The sequence below is a fragment of the Sapajus apella genome, unplaced genomic scaffold, assembly GCF_009761245.1.
Source record: "Sapajus apella isolate SASKATOON/1434 unplaced genomic scaffold, GSC_monkey_1.0 scaffold339, whole genome shotgun sequence".
Lineage (NCBI taxonomy): Eukaryota > Metazoa > Chordata > Mammalia > Primates > Cebidae > Sapajus > Sapajus apella.
In genome coordinates, this window is record NW_022437279.1 from 21,284 (window position 1) to 31,012 (window position 9,729).

Here is a 9,729-nt window from a genome sequence, read left to right on the forward strand (position 1 = left end):
AAAAAGATAGAAATTTATTGCCCACAGTACTGGAGACTGGGAAGTCCAAGATCAAGGTACCAGCAGATTCACTTTCACTGATTCAGTATGTGGTGAGACCTGCTTTCTGTTTCCAAGATACGGCCTATTTGTGTATTCTCACATGGCAGAAGACATGGAAGGACAAAAGGAAGAAACACTGTGTTCTCATATGGCAGAAGAAAGAGAAGCCCTCCCCCCAACACACACACAAAAATGGCAGAGCTCCTATGGCCTAATGGCTTCTTAAAGTCCCCATCTCTTAATACTATCTTATGAGGTCTTAGATTTCAGTATAATGAATTTTGGAAGGACACAGACATTCAAACCACAGCATGCTGCTATGACAAAATACCGCAGACGCAGTGGCTTAAAACAACAAATGTATTTTCTCACAGTTCTGGAGGCTGGGAAGTCCAAGATCAAGTTGCCAACTGATTTGGTTCTTGGTAAGGGCTCTCTTCCTGGCTTGAAGATGGCCACCTTATTGCTGTGTTTTCACATGGTTTGAGTACTCTGTCTCCTCTTATAAGGACACTAAGCCACTTTAAGGGCTAGGGATTCAACACACCATTTCTTTTTCTTTTTTTTCCTTTTTTTTTTTTTTTTGAGACGGAGTTTCGCTCTTGTTACCCAGGCTGGAGTGCAATGGCGCGATCTCGGCTCACCGCAACCTCTGCCTCCTGGGTTCAGGCAATTCTCCTGCCTCAGCCTCCTGAGTAGCTGGGATTACAGGCACGCGCCACCATGCCCAGCTAATTTTTTGTAGTTTTAGTAGAGACGGGGTTTCACCATGTTGACCAGGATGGTCTCGATCTCTTGACCTCGTGATCCACCCGCCTCGGCCTCCCAACGTGCTGGGATTACAGGTTTGAGCCACTGCGCCCGGCTTTTTTTCATTTTTGAGACGGAGTTTCACTCTTGTTGCCCAGGCTTGAGTGCAATGGCCTGATTTTGGCTCACTGCAACCTCCACCTTCCGGGTTCAAGCAATTCTCCTGCCTCAGCCTCCCGAGTAAGTGGGATTTCAGTCATGCGACATCACGCCCAGATAATTTTTATTATTATTATTTTTAGTAGATACTGGGGGTTTCTCCATGTTGGTCAGGCTGCTCTGGAACTTCTGAACTCAAGTGATCCTCCCACCACAGGCTCCCAAAGGGCTGCCATTACAAGTGTGAGCCACTGCACCCCGCCTCAACACAGAATTTTAAGGAAACACAGTTCAGTCCATAGCAGTTGAGAGTTGTTTGGAGTTGAGAGTCAATGGTTTGCTAACAACTGCTAAAACTTCCATGTGAAATTTAAGGCTTTTTTTTTTTTTTTTCTGTCACCCAGGCTGGAGTGCATGATTACAGTTCCACACCTTCAGGCTCCTCAGGTGATCCACCCACCTCAGCTTCCCTGCTAGCTGGGACTACTAAAGGCACATGCTACCACGCCTGGCTAATTTTTGTATTTTTTAATAGAGATAGGGCTTCTTGATCTTAATTTACTTCTGTGGTAACTAAGAAGCTGTAAAATTTAATACCTAATCCAATGTTGCTGGAAACCAGAACTCCCAATTCAAAAGGCCCAGGCAAACCAATTGCTCCCAGTTTACAGTCATGGCAACATACAACGCATGCATCTGAACTATGGGATTGGGCTAATTTTCTTTCACCTCATTTCCACACCTGCACTCCTAATAAAGTCATAGAAAATAAACAGAGAAGGCTCACGTGCGGTGTGGTGGCAGCAGGAGCGGCCTCGAGACGCAGAGCGACGCCGGGGAGCTAGTGGACCTGCACCTGCCGCGGACATGCTCCGCTAGCAACCGCATCGTCGGTGCCCAGGACCACACATCCATCCAGATGAACGTGGCCGGGGTTCATAAGGTCACAGGCAGGTTTAACGGCCAGTTTAAAACTTATGCCCTCTGCGGGGCCATTGGTAGGATGGGTGAGTCAGATGATTCCATTCTCCGATTGTCCAAGGCCGATGGCATCGTCTCAAAGAACTTTTGACTGGAGAGAATCACGAATGTGGAATATTTGTCATAAATAGTGAAAACCTAAGAAAATGGAAAAAGAAAATTCTGTCCAGGGTCGAATAAGGAGAAAACACCTAGGTGGCATGAACTTCAAAGCAAGGCTGACTTTGAGCCAAGTTGCGAGAGGAATGGTGGGTTTCTACACACAGGTATAACATGTGAGTCGGTTTTTTGTTTGTTGGTTTTTGAGCCAGTCTCGCTGTGTCGCCCAGGCTGGAGAGCAGTGGTGCAATCTCTGCTCACTGCAACCTCCGCCTCCCAGGTTCAGGCGATTCTCTTGCCTCAACCTCTCAAGTAGCTGAGATTACCGGCATCTGCCACTGCTCACAGCTGATTTTTGTATTTTTAGTAGAGACAGGGTTTCACCTTGTTGGTCAGGTTGTTCTCGAACTCCTGACCTCAAGTGATCCAGCAGCCTCAGCCTCCCAAAGTGCTGGGATTTACAGGCGTGAGCCACTGCTCCTGGCTAACATCTGAGTTTTGAACTCTCTTGTCTAAAATGCTGGGGGCAGGAAATTGGGAGGTCTTCTTCCCACAGAGTTAACCAGTTTTGTCACCCCTAATTGGAATGAAAAAGCAAAAGAGAAGAACAAATCTTTAAGGCTGTCTAAAGGTCTTCAAAAGACCTACTATGCCCTGTGCAGCATAGTCACCTTCTTAAATAAGATATTTTGTCTTCTCCACTTTCAGTTGGTAGCATCTTGCCCCAATTTCATTGAGACTAGAAAATAAAAAGAGGAAGTTTCTAATAATGGGATTTCTGGAAAAGAAGCAGTTGAAGGTGCAGGGCCTTCCTATGGCTTTCCTGAGATTATGAGCCAACGGATCCTCCTCTTCTCAACTAACTTCTGCTGAAAAGTACTTAGCACCTAGCACCGGACACAGTACCTGGTACTCAATAGGCCCAGAAGAAAAAGTGGCATCTAAAGCATTTGTCTTTGTGCAAAGACTCCACCTTTAAGTCTGTAACCATAGGTATATTCGCTTCTCTTCCTAATATTTACCTTAGAAAAATAATTAGTAAAAAAATAAAATAAAATAAAAAATAATTAGTACACCCCTTGATCGAAATCAGGACTACAGAAGCCAAAATAGAGAAATCGAATGGGACGCATGCCCCCTCGTGGCTACAGGTCCTCCGGCAGTGACCAAGTCAGACAAAAGGCGGATTCTTTTTGTTGTTGTTGCTGTTGCTGCTGTTCTTATTGAGAAGGAGCCCTACTTCGGTAGCCCAGGCTGGAGTGGAGCGGCGCGATCTCAACTCATTGGAACCTCCGCCTCCTGGGTTCAAGCGATTCTCCTGCTTCAGCCTCCAGAGCAGCTGGGATTACAGGCGCACGCCACCACGCTCGGCTAATTTTTTTGTATTTTTAGTAGAGACCGGGTTTCACCATATTGGCAGGCTGGTCTCGAACTCCTAACCTCAAGTGATCCAACCGCCTCGGCCTCCCAAGGTGCTGGGATTACAGGTGTGAACCAACGCGCCTGACTTACGGGACATTCGTAGATCCTTAGAGACGCTGGATAATCTGTTTCTAGAACCAGATGACTAGGGGGATTTTTTTTCTTTTCCTTTTTTCTTTGAGACAGTCTTGCCTTGTCGCCAAGCTGGAGTGCAGTGCTGCGATCTCGGCTCACTGCACCCTCTGCCTCCCGGGTTCAAGTGATTCTCTTGCCTCAGCCTCCCGAGTAGCTGCAATTACAGGCACGTGCCACCACTCCCAACTAATATTTGTGTTTTGAGTAGAGACGGGGTTTCACCATGTTGGCCAGGATGGTCTCAATTTCCAGATCTAGTGATCCGCCCGCCTCGGCCTTCCAAAGTGTTGGGAGTACAGGCGTGAGCCACCGCGCCCAGCCAATAGACAGAAATTTCACGGGTGCGGAGTGTGGTAGAAACTGCTGAGTAGGCCAAGGCCGAACCTCATTGCTTAATAAACTTGATTTTTCCCTTCTGGGTGCATCCTCAATTTGCCGCCAGGTCCCGGTTTCCGCAGATGTGATTCCGGTGTTAAACTCTTCCCCCACCCGCAAGACAGCTGTTTCTGTGGACTCGGGCTCGCTGGTTCACCTGCACGTTGTGGTCTTCTCCCGATGGGATCCGACACAGCAGAACAGGTTAAAGACAGCCTGAGCGGCGGAAGTCATGCTGAAGCTCTTTAGTCACCATCGATCTACAGTTCTTTTTTTTTTCCTATTAGCTGATAGCAGCGAGTCCTGAATTTCTTCCAGATATCAAAGAGGGTAAAGGATGGAAAAACGCTTGTGTGGGAGGGGGAATTAGCTCAAATGGTAGAGCGCTCGCTTAGCATGCGAGAGGTAGCGGGATCGATGCCCGCATTCTCCAGTTTTATGTAGTTTCCTCTCCCACTTTACACTTTGGCCTTTACTCCTATCTTTCCATGAATACCTCGCTGACACAAAAGCGGCTAACACGCTACCATATCATGATGGGGGTGGTCTCACCTTCAAGAACCCTAAGCCCGGCTTTCCCTCACCACCCAAGAAGACCCATCTACTCTGTGGTTCCCTCGTCCTCAGACTGTTTTGTGGTAGACCGGGCGGTTATTTGGAATTCCTCTCACTGTTTTCAGTTCTGTATGTTGGTCCTCTCCAGGTGCATTAATGCATATCTATTATACACTTTGATCATTTGTGTATTACATTTTTCTCAGAGCAGGCTGAGGACGTATAACCATTTGTTTTGGTTTTCTTTTCTTTCCTTTTTTTTTTTTTTTTTTTTGAGACAGGCTGACTTTGCAATGGTACGATCTTGGCTCACTGCAACCTCTGCCTTCAGGGTTCAAGCGATTCTTGTGCCTCAGCCTCCCCGGTAGTTGAGATTAGAGCTGTGCCCCACCATACTGGGCTTATTTTTAGTAGAGACGGATTTTCATTGTGTTGGCCAGGCTGGTCTCGAACTCCTAACCTTTAGTGATCCTCCCGCCTCAGCCTTCCAAAGTGCTGGTATTACAGGCGTGAGCCACCACGACTGGCCCTGTATTACAAATTTTTAAAAGATTTTTAAAAGTACATATTTATTCTTAGAATTCTTAACAAGATGGTGGATGAGCCTGGCATGGTGGTTCACTCCTATAATCTCAGCACTTGGGAGGCCGAGGCAAGCGGTTCACAAGGCCATGTTGGCCAACATGGTGAAACCCCATCTTTACTAAAAATACAAAAATTAGCTGGGCGTGGTGGTGTGCGCTTTTAGTTCCAGCTACTAGGGAGGTTGAAGCAGGAGAATCGCTTGAACCCGGGAGGTGGAGGTTGCAGTGAGCCGAGATTGTGCCACTGCATTTCAGCCTGGGCAACAGGTGAGAAACTCTGTCTCAAAAAAAAATAAAATAAAATAAAAATAAGATGGTGGAGAGCGAAAACATATGTAGGTATGTTTGGGTTTGTTTTGTTTTGTTTTGTTTTGACATTCACCCTTACTCTTCTGATGTCATCTCGCTATATCTTGCGCAGGGTGGGGGTTGAGGGTCTGCTGCTGTTACTGGTGCTGGCATATGGGAGGAGAATTCGTGGCAGAGAACCTATCTGTACTGAAATCCACTGTGCCTTGGCAAGAAGCTTAGTCCAGGACTACTTAATAACTGTTGCATTCAAGGCCCAAACATTACCTTTGAAAAGATCATTTTTTGGCCGGGTGCAGTGGCTCATGCCTATAATCCCAGCACTTAGGGAGGCTGAAGCAGGCGAATCACGAGGTCAAGAGATCAAGACCATCCTGGCCAAAATGATGAAACCGCTTCTCTAATAAAAATACAAAAATTAGCCAGGCGTGGTGGCCGACGCCTGTTAATCTCAGCTACTCGGGAGGCTGAGTCAGGAGAATCGCTTGAACCCGGGAGGCGAAGGTTGCAGTGAGCAGAGATAGCGCCACTGCACTCCAGCCTGGTGACAGGGCAAGAATTCGTCTCAAAAAAAAAAAAAAAAGATTTTGCCCTCAATCAGCTTTCAAAAAGCAAGTTTAGATTCCATCTGCAGCCCTTAACGAAGTGGCTTCCAATGCGTTTTGGGCAGGGCTCTTGAACCACTACCCTAATTCAATAAGCCTGGGCTTCTGTGGTTTTTTTGGTTTTAATTTAGTTTTCCAGGTTATTCTGATACATATCCAAGTTTGAGAATCATTTTCTTTCATAGGTATCTGGGATCACATTTTTGAGATACAAAAGGGTACCATAGGATTAATATATTTTAATGAGATTTACACAAAATTAGCAAATATGTACCACCGTTATGCCAGATCTCTACTTTGTGAACTAATTCCCTACCTTAGTAGGAAATTTTGTCCATTTTTCCCCTTACGTATTATTTTCTCCTAAAATGATTCTCATAATCAAGCACATATTCTCAGCTAGGGTAGAAAGCCACCACCGTGACAATTAAAATAAGAAGGGCGAATAGACCCCCCGAATTTCATCCCGGCTTCAGACGTTGTAGGGAGCTACTGGTGGTTTAATACGTAACCGAGTCTCAACGATTCAGAACTTTGAACACCAGGGGGCGCGCGAGCCCCACTAATTACCGGTTGCTCCGCCTAATTCCCACCAGCCCCCCGTTTCACCACGGCTTGTGGATCCAGGGTTGAGGGGTTGAGACGCCTCTCTGGATCCCTAGCCTAGAGGACCAGTGTCGGATTCACTTCATCAGTGGCCAGGGCTTCTAAGAGGGTTGGATTATGTGAATTATAGGGATGAAGTCTTGATCATGCGTTAAAAACTATTACGGAGAATAATAAAAAATTAGAGATTCACTGCATGTCCAGAATAGTTTTAAATAAATTCTCATCGAGGAAAAGTGTAAATGGAATATGCCTTTCTGAGAGTGAATTTCAAAATTGACCGAAAGAAAAAGTCGTGAACTCCTTCGAGCCGGATTCGAACCAGCGACCTAAGGATGCCCGAGGAAATTTCACTACAGTCCTCCGCTCTACCAACTGAGCTATCGAAGGATTCACACAGCTTCTCCTTCCCGCTGGGGAAGCCATCTCTGCGCGAGGTTGGGTAATCGCGTATGTTTGCCGTCTTAACTACCTGCGTTTATATTCTTTCGGCATCCAGTACCCCTTCGGAACTGACATTCAGACGCCCTTTTCTCTGAACCAGGGAGAAAATGAGAGCACCTCCTCACTAGTTTACAAAAAGAAACATAAAATGTTAAGAGGACATAAGGAACTGATAAGAATTTAGCAATAACCATTTTGTATTGTAATGAATGAATTATATAACCAAGTTTAACCCCCACCTAAAATTAGAATTTGAAGCACACTTTAACACTGTAATTTTAACGAGATTTTACTGAGGTAATTGACAGGAGGAGGAGAAGGAATCGCAGGTTAAGTAATGAAACTTCAAAAGCATACTTTTTTTTTTTTTTTTTTTGAAAGAGTTTCGCACTATCGCCCAGCCCGTAGTGCATGGAGTACGGTGGTGCGATATCCACTCACTGCAACCTCTGCGTCCCAGGTTCAAGTGATTCTCCCGTTTCAGTCTCCGAGCAGCTGGGATTACAAGTGCAAGCCACCAAGGCTGGCTAATTTTTGTATTTTTACTAGAGATGTGATTTTGCAATGTTGACTAGGCTGGTCTCAAACTCTTGGCCTCAAGTGATCCTCCCGCGTTGGCCTCCCAAAGTCCTAAGATGACAGGCGTGAGCCAACACCACCTGGCCATCACATTAATTCTTATCTCAGCAAAAACCTCTCCATGGAAGAGCAAAAATGATATTTTTTTAAATAATTTTTTTAAATATATATATAGATGGGGTTTCACCACGATGGCTAGGCTGAACTTGAACTCCTGACCTCAGGTGATCCACCCACCTCGGCCTCCCAAAGTGTTAGGATTACAGGCGTGAGCCACCTCGCCTGACCAAAAATGATACATTTTTAAATTATCAACTTTAACACAAGGTAATGTCATTTCAAATATTAGTTTTGCAAAGTGTAAGATTTTTGTCTAGTTTTCTATGACTCTAAAGCTCAAAATAGCTACTATCCTCCCTTGTTAATGAAGAAATAGTCTTGTGGTGGCATGTGGCATCAGAAATCTGTTTCATTCTGGCCGGGTATAGAGACTTACCCCTGTAATCCCAGCATTTAGGAGGCAGAGAAGGGCAGATCACTTGATGTCAGGAGTTCGAGACCAGCCTACGCAACATGGTGAAACCCCCGTCTCTGCTAAAACTACAAAAATTAGCTGGGCATGGTGATAGGCATCTGTAATCTCAGCTACTTGGGTGGCTGAGGCAGAAGAATCGCTTGAATCAGGAGCCGGAGGGTGCAGTGAGCCAAGATGGCGCTACCGCACTCCAGCTGGGTCAACAGAGCAAGACTCTGTCAAAAAAAAAAAAAAGAAAAGAAAGAAAAGAAAAAAAGAAATCTGTTTCATTCTTCATGTTCCATTAACGATCATTACCTTGTCATATAATGAGACACCACGCACAGGGCAAATGGTCCCCCTTGTGCAAGGAGGCCATTGAACCCAGGGTTCACTCCTCTCTTCACTCCTTTATGGCACACAGACTTTTTTTCTTTTCTGAACAAGAATTGAAAGTACATTTAACTTGGCTATTAATCTCCTCAAATCCGTGAAACATTTGAGTGGGGCTAGTCTGGATGAATTAAATGTAATATTTTATCTCCTCTCCAACCTCAGTTGACTAAGTTATCTAACACGAAGAATGCCATAAAATGGTCAAAATACGCCTTATCCATACCAACAGACATCAGTATTTCCAGAAGTTTTTCAGAGTAAAATTTTTTTTCCCTTGAGTTTTTTTCAACTGATTCATAACTTCTCTTTCCCCCATGACTTTTGATTAAAGGTATGCCATGATAGAAGTGTAAGATTTTTAAAAAGGAAAAACTAAAAGAGCTAGGAAAGTAGGACAACTGAAGGTGAAGTTCGTCAAATGTCGCTAGACATTAGATAACTGTCAGGAAAATATCTAACATTTCAAAGTACCTGATACACTTAGGCACCCATCACTTACGTAGCCCTCGCTCAGGTCAGGACTTTCTGCCTTGGGTTCAGTTACCCCTCAAGCATATAGTATAGGGCTTTGCTTGACTGTGGCAGGATTTTAATAAATGATAAGTTATTAATGCTTAATAAAGAAATTTTAGGTCTGGCGTGGTGGCTCACACCTGTAATCCCAGAATTTTGAGATGCCAAGGCAGGCGGATCACCTGAGGTCAGGAGGTCAAGACCAGCCTGGCCAACATGGTAAAACCTTGTCACTACTAAAAAATACAAAAATTAGCTGGGCATGGTGTTGCATGTCCATAATCCCAGCTGCTCGGGAGGCTGAGGCAGGAGAATCACTTGAACCCTGGAGGCAAAGTTGGATCGCATCACTGCCCTCCAGTCTGGATGACAGAGTGAGACTCCATCTCAAATTAAAAAAGAAAAAAATTGGGCCGGGCGCGGTGGCTCACGCCTGTAATCCCAGCACTTTGGGAGGCCGAGGCAGGTGGATCACGAGGTCAAGAGATCGAGACCATCCTGGTCAACACGGTGAAACCTCGTCTCTACTAAAAATACAAAAAATTAGCTGGGCATGGTGGCACGTGCCTGTAATCCCAGCTACTCAGGAGGCTGAGGCAGGAGAATTGCCTGAACCCAGGAGGCGGAGGTTGCGGTGAGCCGAGATCGCGCCATTGCACTC

At 45.4% G+C, this 9,729-nt stretch overlaps 2 non-coding genes and 1 pseudogene across 3 annotated transcripts in view; 2 read left to right on the forward strand and 1 right to left on the reverse strand.

Annotated features, from left to right (window-relative positions):
* Window positions 1-9,729, forward strand: part of LOC116545695 — a 20,293-nt pseudogene that overhangs the window by 7,822 nt on the left and 2,742 nt on the right. Inside the window, exons 2-3 of the transcript XR_004266414.1 lie at window positions 1,728-2,041; window positions 9,691-9,696. The product of XR_004266414.1 is annotated as a 40S ribosomal protein S21 pseudogene (transcript). The remainder of the gene's footprint in view (window positions 1-1,727; window positions 2,042-9,690; window positions 9,697-9,729) is intronic.
* On the forward strand, window positions 4,324-4,396 carry TRNAA-AGC. The gene has a single exon. It is a non-coding gene; the product is annotated as a tRNA-Ala (tRNA).
* TRNAY-GUA lies at window positions 6,924-7,012 on the reverse strand. The gene is given in 2 exon segments: window positions 6,924-6,959; window positions 6,976-7,012. It is a non-coding gene; the product is annotated as a tRNA-Tyr (tRNA).